The 18,950-nt window shown below is 44.0% G+C and overlaps 1 long non-coding RNA gene across 1 annotated transcript; it reads left to right on the top strand.

The window, feature by feature from the left end:
- Positions 1–1,595: 1,595 nt before the first annotated feature.
- Positions 1,596–8,164, top strand: LOC311519594. The gene is made up of 4 exons (XR_014711320.1): positions 1,596–1,681; positions 2,349–2,389; positions 6,949–7,118; positions 7,763–8,164. It is a non-coding gene; the product is annotated as an uncharacterized lncRNA (long non-coding RNA).
- The last annotated feature ends 10,786 nt before the right edge of the window (positions 8,165–18,950 follow it).

The raw sequence follows: 18,950 nt of genomic DNA, 5'->3' as shown, positions 1-18,950 counted from the left end.
TCAACATTGAATTTCATTTGCCATTTTGTTGCCCAGTCACCAAGTATTGTGAGATCCCTTTGTAACTCTTTGCAATCACCTTTGGACTTAACTATCTTGAGTAACTTTTCATCATCTGCAAACTTTGCCACCTTACTGTTTTTGCAGATCATTTATGAATATGTTAAACAACACCGTTCCTCTACAGATCCTTGGTGGACCCTTCTATTTCCTTCTCTCTATTCTGAGAACAAACCATTATTCCTAACTTTTGTTTCCTGTCTTTTATCCAGTTACTGATCCATGAAAGGTCCTTCCCGCTTATCCCATGACTGTCTTCTTTGCTTAAGAGCCTTTGATGAGGGACCTTGTCAAAGACTTTCTAAAAGTCCAAGTACACTATACCAACTGGATCACCCTAGTCCACTTTTGTTGACCTCCTCAAAGAATTTTAATAGAATGGGGAGACATGATTTCCCTTTACAAAAGCTATGTTGACTCTTCCCCAACATATCGTGTTCATCTACGGGTCTGATAATTCTGTTCTTTACTATAGTTTCAACCTATTTTCCTGCTTCAGAAGTTAAGCTTACCAGCCTGTAATTGCCAGGATCGCCTCTGGAGCCTTTTTTAAAAATCAGCCTCTGGTACAGAGACTGATTTAAGTGATAGGTCAAATACTACAGTAAGCAGTTCTCCAATACCATAGAGTTCCTGGTGACTTATTACTGTCTAATTTATCAATTTGTTCCAAAACCTCCTTCACTGACACCTCAATCTGGGACAATTCCTCAGATTTGTCACTTAAAAAGACACGTCACATTCATTGCAGTAAAGACCAATGCAAAGATTTCATTTAGCTTCTCCGCAACAGCCTTGTCTTCCTTGATTGCTCCTTTAGCATCTTGATCATCTAGTGGAACTACTGATTGTTTGGCAGTCTTCCTGCTTCCGATGTACTTAAAAAAATTTTGCTATTAGTTTGTGTGTCTTTTTGTAGTGGCTCTTGAAATTCTTTTTTGGCCTGCCTAACTATACATTTATACTTGACTTCCAGAGTTTATGTTCCTTTCTCTTTTCCTCAGTAGGATATGCCTTCAAATTTTTAAAAGATGTCTTTTTGTCTCTAATCACCTCTTTTACTGTTTCAGAGGAGCAGCCGTGTTAGTCTGTATTCGCAAAAAGAAAAGGAGTACTTGTGGCATCTTAGAGACTAACAAATTTATTTGAGCGTAAGCTTTCGTGAGCTACAGCTCACTTCATGTGTTGTTTAGCCATGGTGAGATTTTTTTCATCATCTGACTGCTATTTTGGATTTTTTATTTGGGAGTATATAAATAATTTGAGCCTTTATTATGGTGCCTTTAAAAAGTTTCCATGCATCTTGCAGGCATTTCACTCTTGTGACTGTTCCTTTTAATTTCTATTTAACTAGCTTCGTCATTTTTGTGTAGTTACCATTTTTGAAGGTAAATGCTATTGTGGTGGGTTTCTTTGGTATTTCCCCTGCCCTGACAAGAATGTTCAATTTAATTACATTGTTGTCTCTATTACCAAGCCGTTCAGAAAGTCTCATCTACTTGCCTCTCTGTCTCCCTTAGCTCCTACAGATCAGTCATTCTGGTCACAAGAACCCATATTCTGTCTCTGAAGGCCATGAGCTGCTTGCACCAAACACACATGCCACCTGGCCACAAAACAGGTAATCAGACATGCTGCATTCAGTGCAATAAACTGGATAGCCCCCACTATGCTCCTGGACTTCTGCCCACATTATATTTACTCTTGGAAGAGTGTTTTGTGTTTGTTTCCCATATCCATTTAACTCTTGATCTCTCTAGTGAGACTGCTAAGAAGGTTGATAATTAATGTTAATGGTGATGGCAATATTTTTTTTACATTGATACCTGTTCAACAGTGTCTAGGATGAAAACTTTGGATCTGATTCTCCACCCATTTATATAGGTGTAAATGGGGAGTATCACACATAAGGTCAGCTCGTGTCCATGTGAGGAGAACTGGGCTTTTTGCCCTCTGCTCACTGGAGCCAAATGTTGACTTGCAACACCAGAACCTCAGTGAGTGACACTGGCTCAGACTCCCATAGAGGAGATTCTGGGTCTAATTGTGCCTTCAGTTATACCAGTCTAATTGCAGAGTAACTCCATTTATTTCAACCGCTCTGCACCTAATGAGGTTCAGTCTGGACTTGAGAAAACTGAGATGCAAAGAACTTTAAAAACTGCTCTCAGCCATTAACACTTGACTCTGTCACCACATGTAAACTGTCTATATGAAACACATTGACTTAATGCGACTGTCCCTTTTCCTTAAATTTTGGGACCAATCCTTTTTGTCTTTTTTTTTAGGGTAGTCCAGTGAAGTCAATGGGACTGTTCATGTGAATAAGGTAAGTGGGATTTGTTCCTTTAGCTGTTTTATAATTCATGTTGTTATTTTTTCCTTTCAGAATAAGAAAGTCCAAATCTCAAAAGCAACTCTACAGTAATAAGCCACTGTGAATGTAAAATGGAGAGAGAAAAATCAGTAGTGAAAATAGATTTCCGATTAGAAAAACAAAGATAAAGCCTGATCCTACAAACATACAGCTGCTCAATTTTACTCATGACATCAATGTGATAACTTCTGTGAGTAAAATTAAGCACATAACTGTTTGCCAGATCAGGACTTTAGTAATCAAAGAATGAATTTTCAAATACCTCAACAGAGTTCTCTTAGTTCACAGAATTAGTTGACGAGAATTGGAAATGAATTTGAACAGAAAATATGGGCATCTGAGTTTTCTGTCACTCATGACCAGGCATGAGAGAACCTCAAGTATGTGCAACAAGTATGGTTGAAATAGTTGTTCAATCTAAAGGAATTTTAAACTAAACAAAATCTGTCCCTCTGAAAATCGCACCTGAATTCAGCATGCATAGAAATTAAATTGGAACGCTGGGTGACTGGGAAGTGTCAGGGCATATGCTCACAAGGGATTAGGGTGGTCAGAAATAGGCGGGAATCAGGTGGTCAACTGTTTTCCTAAAGAAAATGTTTGGAAGGAAAATATCCTTATGTAAGAGTTCTGAACAAATAAACTGACCAGCTTACTTTTTTTTTTTTTTTTGCTTACTTTTCTTTCCTTAAGAAAGAAAACAGTCATCAGCATTTTCACTTGCTTCAAAAAATAGGCAGCCTGGCTGGCAGCCATAGGCAGCCCTGCTGTGAAAACATTTCTTTTTGGTTGATACTAATATTTTATGGTGACCACAGTCAAACAGGTAAGAAACACAGTACAGAAAGTTAACACAGCAACTGTTGTAGTGATGAACTGAATCAGTGATTCCAACCACTTTTTCCTCTCACTAACATGTAAAGCAATAACTTTTTCATTCCCTATAAAATGACACAAACAAAAGCAAGCAGTTTTCTAAAACTGTCTCATCCAATCTACTGCTGAAGGAAGCTCAAATATTATTTTATTATTTGAGCAGAATTGAATAGCAGAGAGCAGTTGCCAAACGTCTTTAATCCTACACTCCTTTATTAATTATTATTTACTGTTTTACAGCAACCAAATGTGTTGGGCCTTGTTACAGTATCTTCCCTTTGTACTTGTTCAGTGGTTAGTCTAATAAGGCCCTGATTTTGACTGGGGACCTCAATATAATTAATAAATCATCTTAATTCCAATTTGTTTGTTTTTTATAGTAAACTTACCACTAGGATCTTAGTTTCAGTTAGCATTTGCCCTTTGATTCTTTCCCCTAACTGGTAAGCTTATTGGATGTATCTCATTTTCTCATAGAATTTTAAGGATCAGTTTAATCCTTCGTGGAAGCAGAAAATTTAATTCTGATTTCATAGCTATGATCTTTTCCACAGAGGTCCATTTTCTACCTAGAATTTTCCTTTTCTAGTTTTTTCATTTTCTAGACAGATTCCTTTATCTGTACGAGGAATATGATCTAACATGACTTCTAATTACTGCTTTTACAGCGTCCCACAATGTGCCAACACCCACTTTATTATTACCATTAACTGAAAAACATTAGGCTGGTTTTCCCTTAAGGGAAGTAACAAGTTCTTTTCTGCAACAAAGAAAAACATCTCTTTTCTCTGCTTTATGATAAACCTCCAACAGAGTTCCTTCCAGTGGTAGGAACATGAGACATGATCAAAGAGTACAGTCTCCCAACCTCATGACTCGATATACCCCACATCACTAATAATTTGTTTAAATATAATCATGTCTCTAGTGTGACTTATGTTGTGAAGTTTTTTTCAGGAGGATATAAAATGTCTTATGTAGCAGCTAATTTAAAATTATTAATATGTTTAGCTATTTTTTCATCAAATTTTGGTTATTTTTCACTGTTAGGCTATGATCAGCTGTTGTAGGACCAAGGGATTAAGTGAAAGTACTGTATCAATTTTATATTTCATACATTCTTTAGTGTCGTTTCACATTTAGGATTAATGTAATATCAGTTTAACATCAGTTACATCTACTGTCAGGAGATTATATCCTGCCTTTTCTGGTGGTTATACTCAGTGATCTAACAGATCTCTTCCATCACTATAAGCATATCGTTTGTTTTGATGAGAGTATATAACTTAAGGAAAATTATTTATTAAGAGTTTCTAGGGCTACTTCAGTCTGTGACCTATAACTTGGACCCACTTTTCCTTGGTTGGTGAAATTCTGCCAGGGTAACTGATCTATTGGTGATCTATTGGTGGAGCTTATCATTACATGTCTCCAGGAGGGCAAAGGGCCAGCATCTCCTAAATCAGGATGAGTTTGTCATTTTTCCAAAAGCCCTGAGTAAGGGGCAGAGTGTAGTTGTGCTACTCCAGGAAGAGATCAAATCTTCTATCTTTCCCTCGTTCCCCTTGTTCCAGTAGGGAAGTAACCTGCTACTGGATATAGCTGGCACAGATTACCTTCCCCCCTGCACCAGCTCATCTGCACTGGCCAGATCACATGCACTGGGGGTGTGGAGTCATTGTTCTACCCACTTCCTGACCACCCACTCATCAGCACAGGAGAGGGAGTAGCAGTCCAGCAGAGACTGCTATCCCTTCTAATTACAACCTCCAATATAAGTAGCCGATGTAGCAGGGTAGTAAGGGTAGGTCTACATTGTAATAGAAGGTGTGATTGCAGCACAGGTAGGTGTAGCCATGCTAGCTTTAATCTAGCTATTACAGCTAAAAACAGCAGTGAAGAGGCAGCAGCACGGGTTAACACCACAAGTAGTAACAGAGTCCCAGGCAGGCTTGTACATCTACACTGCTATTTGTAGCCATGCTAAATAGATTAACGATAACATGGGTATATCTACATACGCTGCAATCGCACCTCAGATTGCAATGCAGATACACCCTGAGTCCATGCAAGGGCATGTAACACAGGTTGTAAATGTGCACTAAGTGATTATTAGGCCCATACTCAGAACACCATCTCTTGATGCAAGCAATCTCAGCAATAGTTGCTGTTCACCTAACCTTTCCAGAGCAAGGTTACTGAGAAGGTTTGAGCAAGGCAGCTCTGGGGAGGCTCAAAGGTCCTTAGATTTCCTTGATTCCTTTCAGTCTGGTTTTAAGCCTAGGTACACCATGCTAATTGCACTATTCTCTATATGGTGAGGGTTGTGGGAGGGAGTTCTTCTAGTGCTCTGGACATTGCGTCAAGTTAATTGTGGTCCTGTATGGTCTTTTAATGGTTTTTCCTGGGGATATATTGATAGACCCACTTTACCATAAATTGGAACATATATATATTCTGAAGTACATTGTAATAAAAATGGAGATAGGTCTGTCATTGGAAGCATCTATACAGCAGAGTTCTGCTCCCTTTAAACTTATTGGCAGAGCTCCTGTTCACTTCAATGGGAGTGAGGCCAGGTACACTTTCAGCAACATACAGGATGTTCTGTTAAACACGCTTCATACCAGCATGCAGCAAATTTCTTTCTTCTTTTAGAATTGTTATGTTTTTCTAAATTACCTTCCCATTAATCATAATAGCTGCTCCCCATTTTCTGTGTAATTAGCCTGCCCTGTGCAGCCCTTCCCAAGTGTGAAAACATTTTAAAGAAAACAAATAAACACTATGATTGGTTCAGGGAGGGGACAGTCAGCAAATGGGAATGGGGGTTATGCTGCTGCAGAAGAATGAAGCCATGATGTGTCTCTGCACTCACTGGCTTGCAATGCTGTGTGGTAGTATCAACTGCCAAAGAACATTTTAGGTGACCCATTCCCCCATTGGCATGTGCTCCACGCCCCTTAATGTCAGTGGGAACTGCATGTGTACACTGAAGGGAGACCAGATCCACAACCGAGAAAAGGTAATGTCAAGTCCTGCAGGCTTATCCTTTTATTTTTACTTCTGAAAAAAAGTTTGACTGGATAAGTAGTAGTTTCTAGCAGGCAAGGATATGACTGGCAAAGAGACTCAATCCCTGTGCTTGTTACTAGGGCCACTTGTTTTATTTTGGACTATTTTTAGAAAGCACTCAGGCCAAAATTTTCAAACTTGTAAGTTTTACCATTAGGCATCTAACCCTATTTGTAGGCACCTAAATAGAAGTGGCCTGATTCTAAGAAGTGCTCCTACAGCACCTTTTAATTTCAGGGATTCAGCACTTCTGAAAAGTAGGTCATTTTTATTTAGATGCCAAAATATGGATTTAGGTAACTAACTCTAGGCACCCAAGTTTGAAAATTTGGGGCAATGTGGCTCTTGTACTTTATAATTTGATGCTGGGCAAATGGACTTTTGGAGCAGCAGTTTCTGATTATGAAACCACAAGGTTAGGCCTGAATTATCTGAGTGACTGCCTGTCTCCCTGTGATACACTACAGCAAGTGAGACCACTTGGGAAATGTGATATGGTGCATTGATTCCCCACTGGGACATCCAGGAAAGGTTAATAGATGGACTCTGTACCCCTCTAGCTGTGACTAAGAAGCCAATTAGCAACAGCTGTCATAGAATGCTGCAGAGAGTGGCCTTCAGGAAACACCTCAGTAGCTGGCTGGGAAGAAGCCATATGAGGAGACAGAACTCCAAGGCAGGAGGAGTGAAGTTCATGGCCCTGTGCAAGATGTGGACAAACATGGAAAAGGTAGGAGCAGTCCAGGGAAGCAGTGAGGGATTGTAAGGAGTCACACTTGACTGCCTAACACAGGGGCCCTGAGTTAGAACCAGTGGCGGATTAATGATTTCGCCGCCCGTAGGCCCAAAAATAATTGTCGCCCCCTCCCAGCAGCTCCCCGCCCATCCCCCACCTCCACTCCCTCCTCCCATGAGCGCGCCACCGGGTACTGCTTCTCCCCGTTCCCTGCCAGTGCTTGTGCGCAAAACAGCTTCGTGAAGGAGGGCGGAAGGGGGAGAACATGGCGCGCTCAGGGAGGAGGCAGGGCTGGGGAAGGGATTTGGGGAAGGGGACCAATAGGGGCAGGGAGGGGGCGGGGAAGGGGTGGAGTTGGGGCAGGGCCAGGGGCAGAGGGCGCGAACTGGCCCCGGGGGAAGCAGCCTATGGCTGCTATTATAAATTTGCTGCCCCTGCAAATTTGCTGCCGTAGGCCTAGGTCTTGTCGGCCTAGGTGTTAATATGCCACTGGTTGGAACCCAGAGGAGAGGGTGGACCTGGGGTCACCTTTCCCAGCAAGAGGGGAAATAACAAGCCTCGGAGGCAAAGACTGAGTCCCAGATGGGGGCTGAAGTCCTGGCATGAAAGCCATTGGACTTTTTTTCTTTTCCTGTTAGTCCAGTTGGGGACTGAACTGAAAGCTGACTTGGCTGGAGGGCAGGTCATGGAAGCTACAGACTGCCACAGCAGAGCAGAAGAACCCCTGCAGTTCCATGTGTTGGCATGAGGAGGTGCTTTGGCAGTGAGTTTGCTCTGTGACGCAGAGACTGAGATAAAAGCCTCTAGATTTAAGGATGAAAGGGCTAGTGACAAGTGGAGGTGGGTCCCTGGAATTCACTTCCCCAGTCCTTCCAACAGAGCCCATGTTTGTCAGCTTTCAGAGCATAGTACAGCTTTCCCCAGGAGATGTTGGTTGGGCTGGGGATGTGAACTCTCGAGGTGCGACCCATCCACTGAAAATTACCTTAGGTATGTCTACATGGGCTAGCATGGTACTAAGATGTTGCACTGTCATACAATTTAAACCCTTTGCAGGGCAAAGACACTGTACAATGGTTGTTCTTAGTGTTACTGGATGGTGTCCCTCTGGATAGTGTCTAAGTGTTATGAATAATCCTTGTGATTAAATTTCCATTTTTGTAGTTGTTGTTGGAATGGTTTTGCTGGGGTGTGTAGATCATTGTAAATTACTATTTCAGAGTTGTTTTTTTTTTGAGGGTGGACAGTAGTGTTATGTATTACTTGTTGAGCGTTGACACTGTTCTTTCAGTGACACTTGTATTCCTCTGGCCAGTATACCTGATTTACAGCTCTACTTTCACCAACATAACATTCAATAAAATGTATCTAAATAAGTCTGACATGCTGAGTATATAACTCTAAAGGATGAAGAATGAAAGATCCAAATATTAAATCTTCACTATTGTCACTTCTGTTTTTGAGCAAGGAAAAACCTATGCAATGAGCAGTTATTTGTCATCTCCACTCCTTTACTTTGAATGGATATTTTTCCCCTTTAAGGAATGAACAGTTTATTCCCTGCCCCTTCCTGACTGCTCACTTGTTTTGCAAGGTTGATGTCATAACAAGCTGTTTTGCTTTTTCTTGGTATGATAGCTTTTAGAACATGTTAGGGTTTTATTTGTGAGGCGGGGGGGGGTTCTTTCACTTTGTTTTTCATTTGTTTCTTTTAGCTTTACAGACCTTCTTAGTTTAGAAACACTTAATTATTAATGGGTATTTTTTCACTGGATGATTAACAGAAAACAAAACTCCTACTAGCAAATACTTTCCATTGTATAGCAATCCAACCATACCAAAGATACTTTCCATTCTCAGCCCTGACTTCCTACAAATACAGAATGTACACCCCATGAATTATGCTGGAATCATGCATATACAGTTGTATTTGACTTAGTATTCCTACATCACCTGGCCACTCTAATTATGGGCAGTATGCCCAGTTGAATAACACAGTTTACCGACACTGTTACACACCTTAATACATATAAAGCTTATCTGTAAAATCAAATAGAAGCTGCTAGCTCTTGCAGATTATTTACTTTACTGAAATCCCCTGTTTAGGATATTGAATACAACTAAATAAAACAAGGAACTATTAAGCACAAAAGCAGTGAAGCTTGTCACCTAAAACTCCAGCGTTTCAACCAGCCTCTACCAGAGCCAGTTGTCAGGGACAGGCACTGCACGGGTAAACCTCCTGCACGCAGGAGTTGGGGATTTCTTTGCGGCCATCCATGAGCGTTGCACTCACTCCCTTAGAACATAAGAACCACCTCTCATCTTGTCACTGCCCAGTCCAAGGGCAATGCACCTTTCTTCAAAGTTGCTATTATGAGTAAAAGCAAAGTGCACATTTAAAACAAAACAAACAAAAACTCCATTTTTTTTTCCTGGGGAGAGGAATGGAGAAGAAACAGCACCCAATGGTTTTTAGTCACATTGCTTTCAGTGCTGCATGCCTCAAATACCAATTAGCAAGGGTGTACATTCTCAAGATCTTTCAGAAACCGTGCCCATTCCTTGTGTCTAGGGCAACTATACATCACTGGGATGTACTCTGGAAATGGTATTCAATTTTGTGCTACCCTTGGATGCCCAATTGGTAGCAGTAGTGAGAAATGTCCCTTGTTCTACCTTCTGTTGATAAGACAGCCATGTCTACTCTGAAACATGGAAGCCTGAGTACAGGAATTCAACTGTTTTTTGCCCTTTATACGTGGGTATCACGCAGTTACTGCAGCTGGTCCAGGATGCAGCAACCCATCTTCAACACAAGAGAATATTACACTGCTCCCAGTAAGTATTGGTTCTAATTCAAGGTACTAGGCCTTCCATGTCTCAATAAGCTAAAGCCTGATTAGGTGAAGGACTGCCTCTCCTGCATCAGCTCTAAAATACTGTAATTACCAGGTAGGCATGAGCAGCTGTTGGTACTCAGAACAAAGTTCATCAGAGCAGTCAGGAGGCATCTGTGATGAAGGACACCCAGTTGTGGAACTTTGCCATAGAAGAACTTTCAGAGAGCAGAGTGCAAGATTCATCCATTCACCCTCAGCTTAATTTAGGAGAGGAGGCAATATGCTCACACTCACTAAAAACAATGAATCCCAATCTCCAAGGTGGAGCAGATACCATCACCAAACCAGGACTATGCAGATGCTTGATACTGACATGCATACACAAACCTACCTTTATGTTGGTGCCTAGATGCTGCTATGATTGATTCATTTTAGATAGAGAGAGGTCTTTGGTAATGGAGAAGAAAAAGATAATGTATTAGTGATATATATTCAGGGCTGTATATACCTTGTCTTGGGTTTTTTTTTCTTGATATAATCCTTGAAATTGGAAGCTAAATGTAAACAAGTAGTTCTTATCATAACTGGATTTGGAAGGTAAGGAAGCTGACTTATATGCATGGAACCAAACAGGCACACCTAAGTCTGCCATGACTTAGGTGCTCCATGTAGCCCCTTTTAATCATGCCAAGTTACTTTTCATTATCCCCTTCACTGACCTACCTTTTCTTTCTCACATGGTCTTAATATCAGTAGAGAAAGTGGCCAACTTGTTTGTTTTTGTGTCTGCAAAATGGGAGCTGTATACATGTACTTACTTACTATAGCTCTGACTGTAGAATTCTGTGTTAATTTTAAGAAGTACTCATGATTAATGGGTGTGTTTATCTTCCCACTCCTTTTGCCTCATCTTGCTAAAAGCATTTATATTTAATAGGAGTTGGCAGTACTAGTAGGCCAGCACTGATCTACCTTTAAGTTTTTGTTTATAAAAATATTCTGTTGAGAGATAGGTGGAATAATAAAGAGAGTCTATCTAGGAATAGAGGTAGCAAGCCCCTTTGATAAAGTGGAAAGTTATCGCTGTAATGAGAAGTTAGGGTTATTTTCAGCAGTATTCAGGGAATTGCGGTAGAGATCCCTACACCTTCTCTAACAACTGCATATTAGGTCTATTATTCCCCTCCATGTTAATGGAAAAAACGACTGAATTAAAACTTTTGCATTGGTGGCTAATTGCCTTCTTTTGGTACCTGGTGTGACAAAGCTCTGTCCTTGCCTCTGTGGGTCCCACGTTGCCTGGCGGATTTCGCTAGCCTCAGAGGCTCACTGTGACCCTCCACATAACCCTTCTTTCTCTAGTGACAAGGGTCACAGTCTACTGAGCTATTTTCATCATAAGCCAGTGAGGGAGGTGAGGAGAAGTTATCCTTCCTTGCACAGTCTCTGTTGTCTCGCAGTCTCAGTGATTAATCAGGGGCAAAGGTGTGGGGGGGGGGGGAGCCCGGGCCCACCCTCTACTCCGGGCTCCAGCCCAGGGACCCTAATAGTATCAGCTATGGTAGTTGACCTTTTAGAAACATGACATGTACAATTCCCTGGGCTACTTCCCCCCACAGCAGCCCTCATTTCCTCAAGCTCCTCTTCACCCTTACCTCAGGGCCTCCTTCCTTGTGTCCGATTTGGTGTGTACAACTTAGCCTCTCCAACAGCACAGCTCCTGACAGGCACACCCACCTGACTAACTGGGAGGCTTTTAACTAATTTCAGCCAGCCCCTGATTGGCTTCAGGTGTCCCAATCAACCTACCATTCTCCCTGCCTTTTGGAAAGTTCTTAATTGGCCCCAGGTGTCTTAATTGACCTGGAGCAGCTGCCATTTCACTTATCTTGGTATCAGGGATTTGCTTAGCCTGGAGCTAATATATCTATCTCCTACTACTTTTTTATAGACATCTGGCCTTGCCCCGTCACATGTTGCCCCCCTCCCACCCCCGCTCAACAGCATAGAGTTGGGCATCTTGGGATGCCAGGCAATATGCTTGTGACAGACCATCAGCATTGCCATGGTGGCATCCAGCCCTGTGTTGTATGCGGAACTGGAATGGTTGGAGGGATAAGAACCACCTGGTGACCCTTGCATTCTTATCCTTATTCCGCTGCATCCACTGGAGGGGTGCATGGTCCGTCACAAGAGTAAATCGCCGGCCTAAGAGGTAATAATGCAGTGTCTCAATAGCCCATTTGACAGCAAGGCATTCTCTCTCGACTACTGCTACTACTCGACTACTCGATTTCTGATCTCTTGGGAGAAGCTTTCTGCTTAGTAGAGGATCGGGTGTTCCTCTTTTCCCACCATTTGCGACAGAACTGCCCCCAACCCCACCTCGGAAGCGTCTGTTTGTAAAATAAATTCCCTGTTAAAGTCCGGGACTATGAGTACGGGGTCATTACAGAGGACCATCCAAAGGTCTGTAAATGCCCCCTCTGCTGCATCGGTCCACTTTACCATGTCTGGACCTCGGGCCTTCAACAGGTCCATTAGGGGACTTGCCCTAGTGGCGAAGTGGGGAATAAACCATCGGTAGTAGCCTACCACGTCTAGGAACGCATGGATCTGCTTCTTTCGGGTCGGCCGGGGCCAGCTTTGAATTGCCTCTAGCTTATTCATTTGGGGCTTCACTATGCCCCTTCCCACAATGTATCCGAGGTACCTAGCCTCTGCTAGCTCTATGGCGCATTTAGCGGGATTAGCAGTGAGGCCAGCCCGCCTTAAGGTGCACAGTACTGCCTCAACTTTCTCCAAGTGGGTTCCCCAGTCTGGCATATGGATGATGACATCATCTAGGTATGCAGCTGCATAACTGGTATGGGGGCGCAGCAGCTTATCCATGAGGCACTGGAATGTGGCTGGGGCCCCATGTAGCCCAAAAGGGAGGACGGTGTACTGGAATAGCCCATCCGGGGTGGAGAATGCTGTCTTTTCTTTAGCTTCTTTGGTCAGAGGAATCTGCCAGTACCCTTTTGTCAGATCCAGTGTAGTCAAGAATCGGGCACTACCCAGTCAGTCAACCAGTTCGTCGATGCGTGGTATGGGGTATGCATCAAACTGGGATATTTCATTCAGTCGGCGAAAGTCATTACAGAATCTCTTGGTACCGTCAGGTTTAGGCACTAGAACAATTGGACTGGACCACTGACTGCAAGATTCTTCAATAACCCCTAATTCTAACATTTTCTTTACTTCAGTCTTGATTTCTTCTCTTTTGGCTGCTGGGATTCGGTAGGGTCTCAATGTTACCTTGGCTCCGGGGATCGTGCGGATATGGTGATAGGTCTCCGTTGTCCGCCCTGGTTTTGTAGAGAACACATCTCGGTTGCGATTAATCATGTCGGCTGCCTCAATCTTTTGGATCGTCGTCAAGTCGGATGATATCCTCACTTGCTCGTGTAAGTTATCCTCCTGGGGAAGGGTCTCCTGCATGACTAAGCATGCCTCTCAATCATATCAAGGTTTTAGAAGATTGATGTGGTAAATTTGCTCTGATTTCCGGCGGCCTGGCTGCCTCACCTTATAGTTCACCCCTCCCACGGCTTCGATTATTTCGTAGGGTCCCTGCCATTGGCCCAACAGTTTACTTTCTGCTGTGGGCACCAGTACCATCACCTGATCCCCTGGTTGGAACCGTCGAAGCTTCGCTTGGTGGTTATAATGGGTTCGTTGGGTCTCCTGTGCTCTCTCCAAGTGTTCCCGTACAATGGGCGTAACTCGGGCTATCCAATCTCTCATCTGCAGTACATGCTCAACTATGTTCCTTCCGGGATTTGGCTCCTCTTCCCAGGCTTCTCTGGCTATATCCAATATGCCCTGAGGGTGGTGCCCATATAGTAGATTGAATGGAGAGAAACCCATGGAGGCTTGCGGAACCTCCCGGATGGCGAACATGAGGTAAGGCAATAGGGTATCCCAATCTTTCCCATCCTGGCTCACCACTTTCCTGATCATGGCCTTGAGGGTCCTATTGAACCTTTCCACAAGGCCATCTGTTTGCGGGTGGTATACAGAGGTCCGTAGGGGTTGTATATGGAGCAATGAACAGAGATCTTTCATCAACTTGGACATGAAAGGTGTCCCTTGATCAGTCAGTATCTCCTTGGGTAGCCCAACCCAGGCAAAGATCTGTACTAGCTCCTTAGCTATTGTCTTGGAAGCTGTGCTGCGCAGGGGAACAGCTTCTGGGTACCAGGTTGCATAGTCCAGTACAACAAGCACATGTTGGTGGCCCCGAGCTGTCTTCTCTAGGGGCCCTACCAGATCCGTTCGAAAGGTACCTCTATTATTGGAAGAGGTATCAAAGGAGCCTGCAAGTGCGGGCAAGGGCTATGTAACTGACACTCCGGACAAGAGGTGCAGTATCGCCGGACATCTTCATGTGCTCCTGGCCAGAAGAACCTCTGCAGGATCCGTGCCTGGGTTTTCTCTACCCTTAGGTGTCCTCCAAACAGGTGACTGAGGGCGAGACTCAATATGGCTTTTTGATGTTTTTGTGGCACCAGAAGTTGTTGTATCTCTTGCATTTGCACCACGCGGTACAGGAGATCTTTCTTCACTATAAAGTAAGGTCCGGGACCCTGGACCTTCCCATCCACGGGTATCCCATTGATCTCGGCCACCTCTTTCCTGGCGTTATCATATCTGGGGTCCTCCGCCTGGTCCCGCCCAAAAGTCTCTCTCCCGGGACTAACCTGCCCAAGCTCCCAGGGGCTGGCTTCTGCTTCTTCCAACAGCTCGCCGCCATCATGGCTGGGGGCAGCTTCTGGTTCACCTTCTGTGGTGGAAGTTTCTCTGTTGGCTGCTCGCGTCCATCTGCCTACTAGGGAGGTCTTCTGGTCCTGGGTCAGGATCTGGGTTCCCAAGGTCTTCGCGGCCTCCCTCTCTTTTTTTTGTCTTCTGGGTCTTTTGGGGGGCTGAGAACAGATCCTGAGAAATCTCAGCGAACATTGGGGGTTGACATTCCCCCGGTGATGAGTTGCTGTCCTCAGGGTCCCCACCTCCCTCCAGCCTCTCCGGGGGCGGGGGGGTAAATGATCAAACCCTGGATAGTCCGTCCCAATGACTACAGGATATGGGAGTTTAGGAACTACGCCCACGGTCACCTCAATGGGGTTTCCCTGAACCTCTGTCTCCACTGGGATGGTGGGGTAATGGCTCACTGCCCCATGCACGCACATCACTGCTACGCGTTTGGCTTGTAGCAGCTGACTACTTTTTACCAGCTTACCCGATATGAGGATGATAGCACTCCCAGAGTCCACAAGAACTGTAGTCTCTGCTCCATTTATCCTCACTGGCCTGGTGTAATTATGTGGGGCTAATGTGACCCCCGCAAGGTGAATAAGGGAGCATGGGACCTCCCAATCCCCCAAGTTACATTGCATAGGCTCCTCGGTGCTGGGACACTGTGCTGCTATGTGTCCCCACTCCCCACATGTATAACAACTATAATTACTTTTAATCACTCCCCTATCCCAGGGTTAGGGGTTTAGTCCTGGGGTTCCCCCCACTCAGGCCAATCCCTTCCTTCTGGGGTCCCTGCTGGTTTTCGCCCCCCCCTCTTCTTCCACCTAGGACTCCCTGCGGGTTTGGCTGCCCAACTTTCCAGGGTTGGGGTTGGGGTCGGGTGCTTGCTTCGAAAGGGGCCTTCCTTGGGTAGTCAGGTCAGTTCCCTGGCTGTCATCTGTCTTTCTACCAGTGTGATCATCTCATCGTACGTGGACGGATCGTTTTGGCCTACCCATTTGCGGAGATCTGGCGGCAGTCCCCGCATGTAATGGTCTATGACCAGGGTCTCCAAAATCTCCTCTGGCCTGCACACCTCGGGCTGTAACCACTTCCGTGCGAGGTGTATGAGGTGGAATAGCTGGGTCCTCGGGGATTTGTTCTCCTGGTATTTCCACTCATGGAACCCCTGGGCCCTTACCGCTGCCGTTATCCCTGATCATGCTCGGATCTCTGCCTTCAGACGGGTATAGTCAGTGGCATCCATGGCAGGCAAATCAAAGTAGGTCTTCTGGGCCTCTTCACACAAAAAAGGGGTGAGAATGCTGGCCCACTGCTCCTGGGGCCACGCCTCACGCTGAGCAGTCCTTTAGAATGAGAGGAGATATGCCTCTACGTCATCTCCTGACATCATCTTTGGCAGACAACCAGTGGCCCTCAGGGTTCGCATCCTGTCAGACCTCTGGGCCTGGGTGGTGAGGATCTTCAGCTGGTCTACCACCTCTCTCAAGAGGGCATGATCTTGGGTTGCCTGGCTCATCAATAATTGATTGGTTTCCTGCTGTAGCTGTATAGACTCCTCTTGTGCCATTGCCTGAACCTGGGTGGCCACCTGCTGGGTTGCTGTGGCTTGTACCAGAGCTCTTACCACCTCCTCCATTGTGGTACAAAGCAAACAAACAAACAAACAAAAAAAACAAAACCCCTGTGCACTTCTTTTTTTAAAACCTCTTTCTTCCGCCATGCTGTGACGAAATCCCACTTCTGACACCAGTTGTGACAAAGCTCTGTCCTTGCCTCCGTGGGTCCCACGTTTCCTGGTGGATTTTGCTAGCCTCAGAGGCTCACTGTGACCCTCCACGTAACCCTTCTTTCTCTAGAGACAAGGGTCACAGTCTACTGAGCCATTTTCATCATAAACCAGCGGGGAAGGTGAGGAGAAGTTATCCTTCCTTGCGCAGTCTCTGTTGTCTCCCAGTCTCAGTGATTAATCAGGGGGCAAAGGTGTGGGGGGGGGGGAGCCCGGGCCCACCCTCTACTCCGGGCGCCAGCCCAGGGACCCTAATAGTATCAGCTATGGTAGTTGACCTTTTAGAAACATGTCATGTACAATTTCCTGGGCTACTTCCCCCCACAGCAGCCCTCACTTCCTCAAGTTCCTCTTCACCCTTACCCTTCACCCTTACTTCCTTGTGCCTGATATGGTGTGTACAACTCAGCCTCTCCAACAGTGCAACTTCCTCCCACAGCTCCTGACATGCACACCCACCTGACTGACTGGGAGGCTTTTAACTAATTTCAGCCAGCCCCTGATTGGCTTCAGGTGTCCCAATCAACCTAGCATTCTCCCTGCCTTTTGGAAAGTTCTTAATTGGCCCCAGGTATCTTAATTGACCTGGAGCAGCTGCCATTTCACTTATCCTGGTACCAGGGATTTATTTAGCCTGGAGCTAATATATCTATCTCCCACTACTTTTTTATAGCCATCTGGTCTTGCCCCGTCACACTGGGTAAATGGCTGTAACTTTTAACAATACTGTTTATCTTCTTGGCAGCAGGAGCTATACATTTTAAAATATTATTAAATTAGATTTGACTAAGACACTTAAAAATATCGATTACAATTGTCCTTCCTTGCAAGAAGTGACTGCTCCTGTGCAGTCAAGATACATTGGTCCAAACAATCAAGGACTCGTATTTGTGTATGGCTGAGGAGATTGTGGCTAGTAAACACTTTGTACATAAACTCAAGGAGAAACTCTTAGACTTTGATTATTTGGGTAAAATTTCTTTGCTTTATTATATATTCTATGGAAGTTTGCACAGTGGGATTGTAATTGTGAAAATCCACATGGTATGAGGATGGGTCATGTTTCCATGGGAGAAGGGCAGATTTTACATAAATAAATACATCTTGCATTTTACTGTCTTTTGAGTTGAATCACTTCTCAAGCTTTTTTTAAATATGACCCTTCTCATAACCTGATCTAAGCTCTTATACTCTCCATAGATGAGGTAGAAGGATTTTGCTTGATGTACAGGATCATGGCTTAGATTGTGACTTCAAAGACTTGTGGCTCCAGTGTGGTTTTCTTAGATCAGTGGGAGTGTAATGCCCTGGTTGTTGTGTAAAACTCTACCATTACTAACAGCTAATTGATTGCTTGTGCATAGATGTGTGTGCCAAGAATGCCTGAATTCTAATTGCAGCTCTGCCACTGACTCACTGTGTATGGCCTTGAGCAAGTCATTTGATCTTTCTGTGTCATAGCTTCTACATCATTTTAATGGGATAATTATACCTACCTACTTCATAGAATTGAGGTCAGGAATAATGTTTGTACAATGCTTTGAAAATATAAAGAGCTCTGTGTAAATGCCTACTATTTATTCTACTTTAGCTCAAGCTGTAAAGCTGTAGTTTTTTTGGAAACAGAAGGCCTTGAGTTCTGTTCCCACTGCAGCATCTATGTGGTTTAGCTGGTAATTGTGCAGTCTGTACAAGTATGCAGACACTGATCATTACAGATTGGCATCTGGCTGCTGGGTAGCACTGCTATGACCTCCATATGCTCTCTAGCTTTATCTGGGAAGAATATGTAACATATTGGCTTGTGTGCATTGCATACTACTGCTCTCTACTGGATAGAATCAGATTTAAGAATATATGATTGTCTTGCTGTTTTGTGCTTTGGACCTTTCAAAGAATAGAGCAAACCTTTTTCTCTTTTTTCACAAAAAGTAATTTGACTTTTTTAAAAATACATTTGCTTTATCTGTGCTTGTGCTTTTTCATCTTCTCTTTCCACAGATATTAGAGTAATGTGAAGTTTGTTGGCATGAGTATGACTGTTCATGAAAACTGAACATTGCAAATACACCAGCTTGATTAACGGTGCTGGAAGCATTTGTGCACTCAGCCAATCAGTGAACAAAAACACCCTGTGATTTCTCTGGCCAATCACTGCTAAGCAACAATTCAAAGTTTGAATAGTCCAAAGAATTCTATAAAAAGGTTTTTTTAAATGAATACATATGGCAAAGTGACAAAAGGCTGATGGAGAATCTGAGGAGAGATTAAATTCATTGACTAATTTATTTGTTTGCAAATTATGTGCACAGTTCTGGTCCTGAACACCCCTTCCAGTGCCCTCAACTCCTTGCAAAATCAAGCTCTTATTGAAGATGGATCTGTTCTCTGAAA

The sequence above is a fragment of the Lepidochelys olivacea genome (assembly GCF_965140295.1).
Source record: "Lepidochelys olivacea isolate rLepOli2 genome assembly, chromosome: 4".
Classification (NCBI taxonomy): Eukaryota; Metazoa; Chordata; order Testudines; family Cheloniidae; genus Lepidochelys; species Lepidochelys olivacea.
This window is presented reverse-complemented; position numbering and strand designations above follow the sequence as displayed.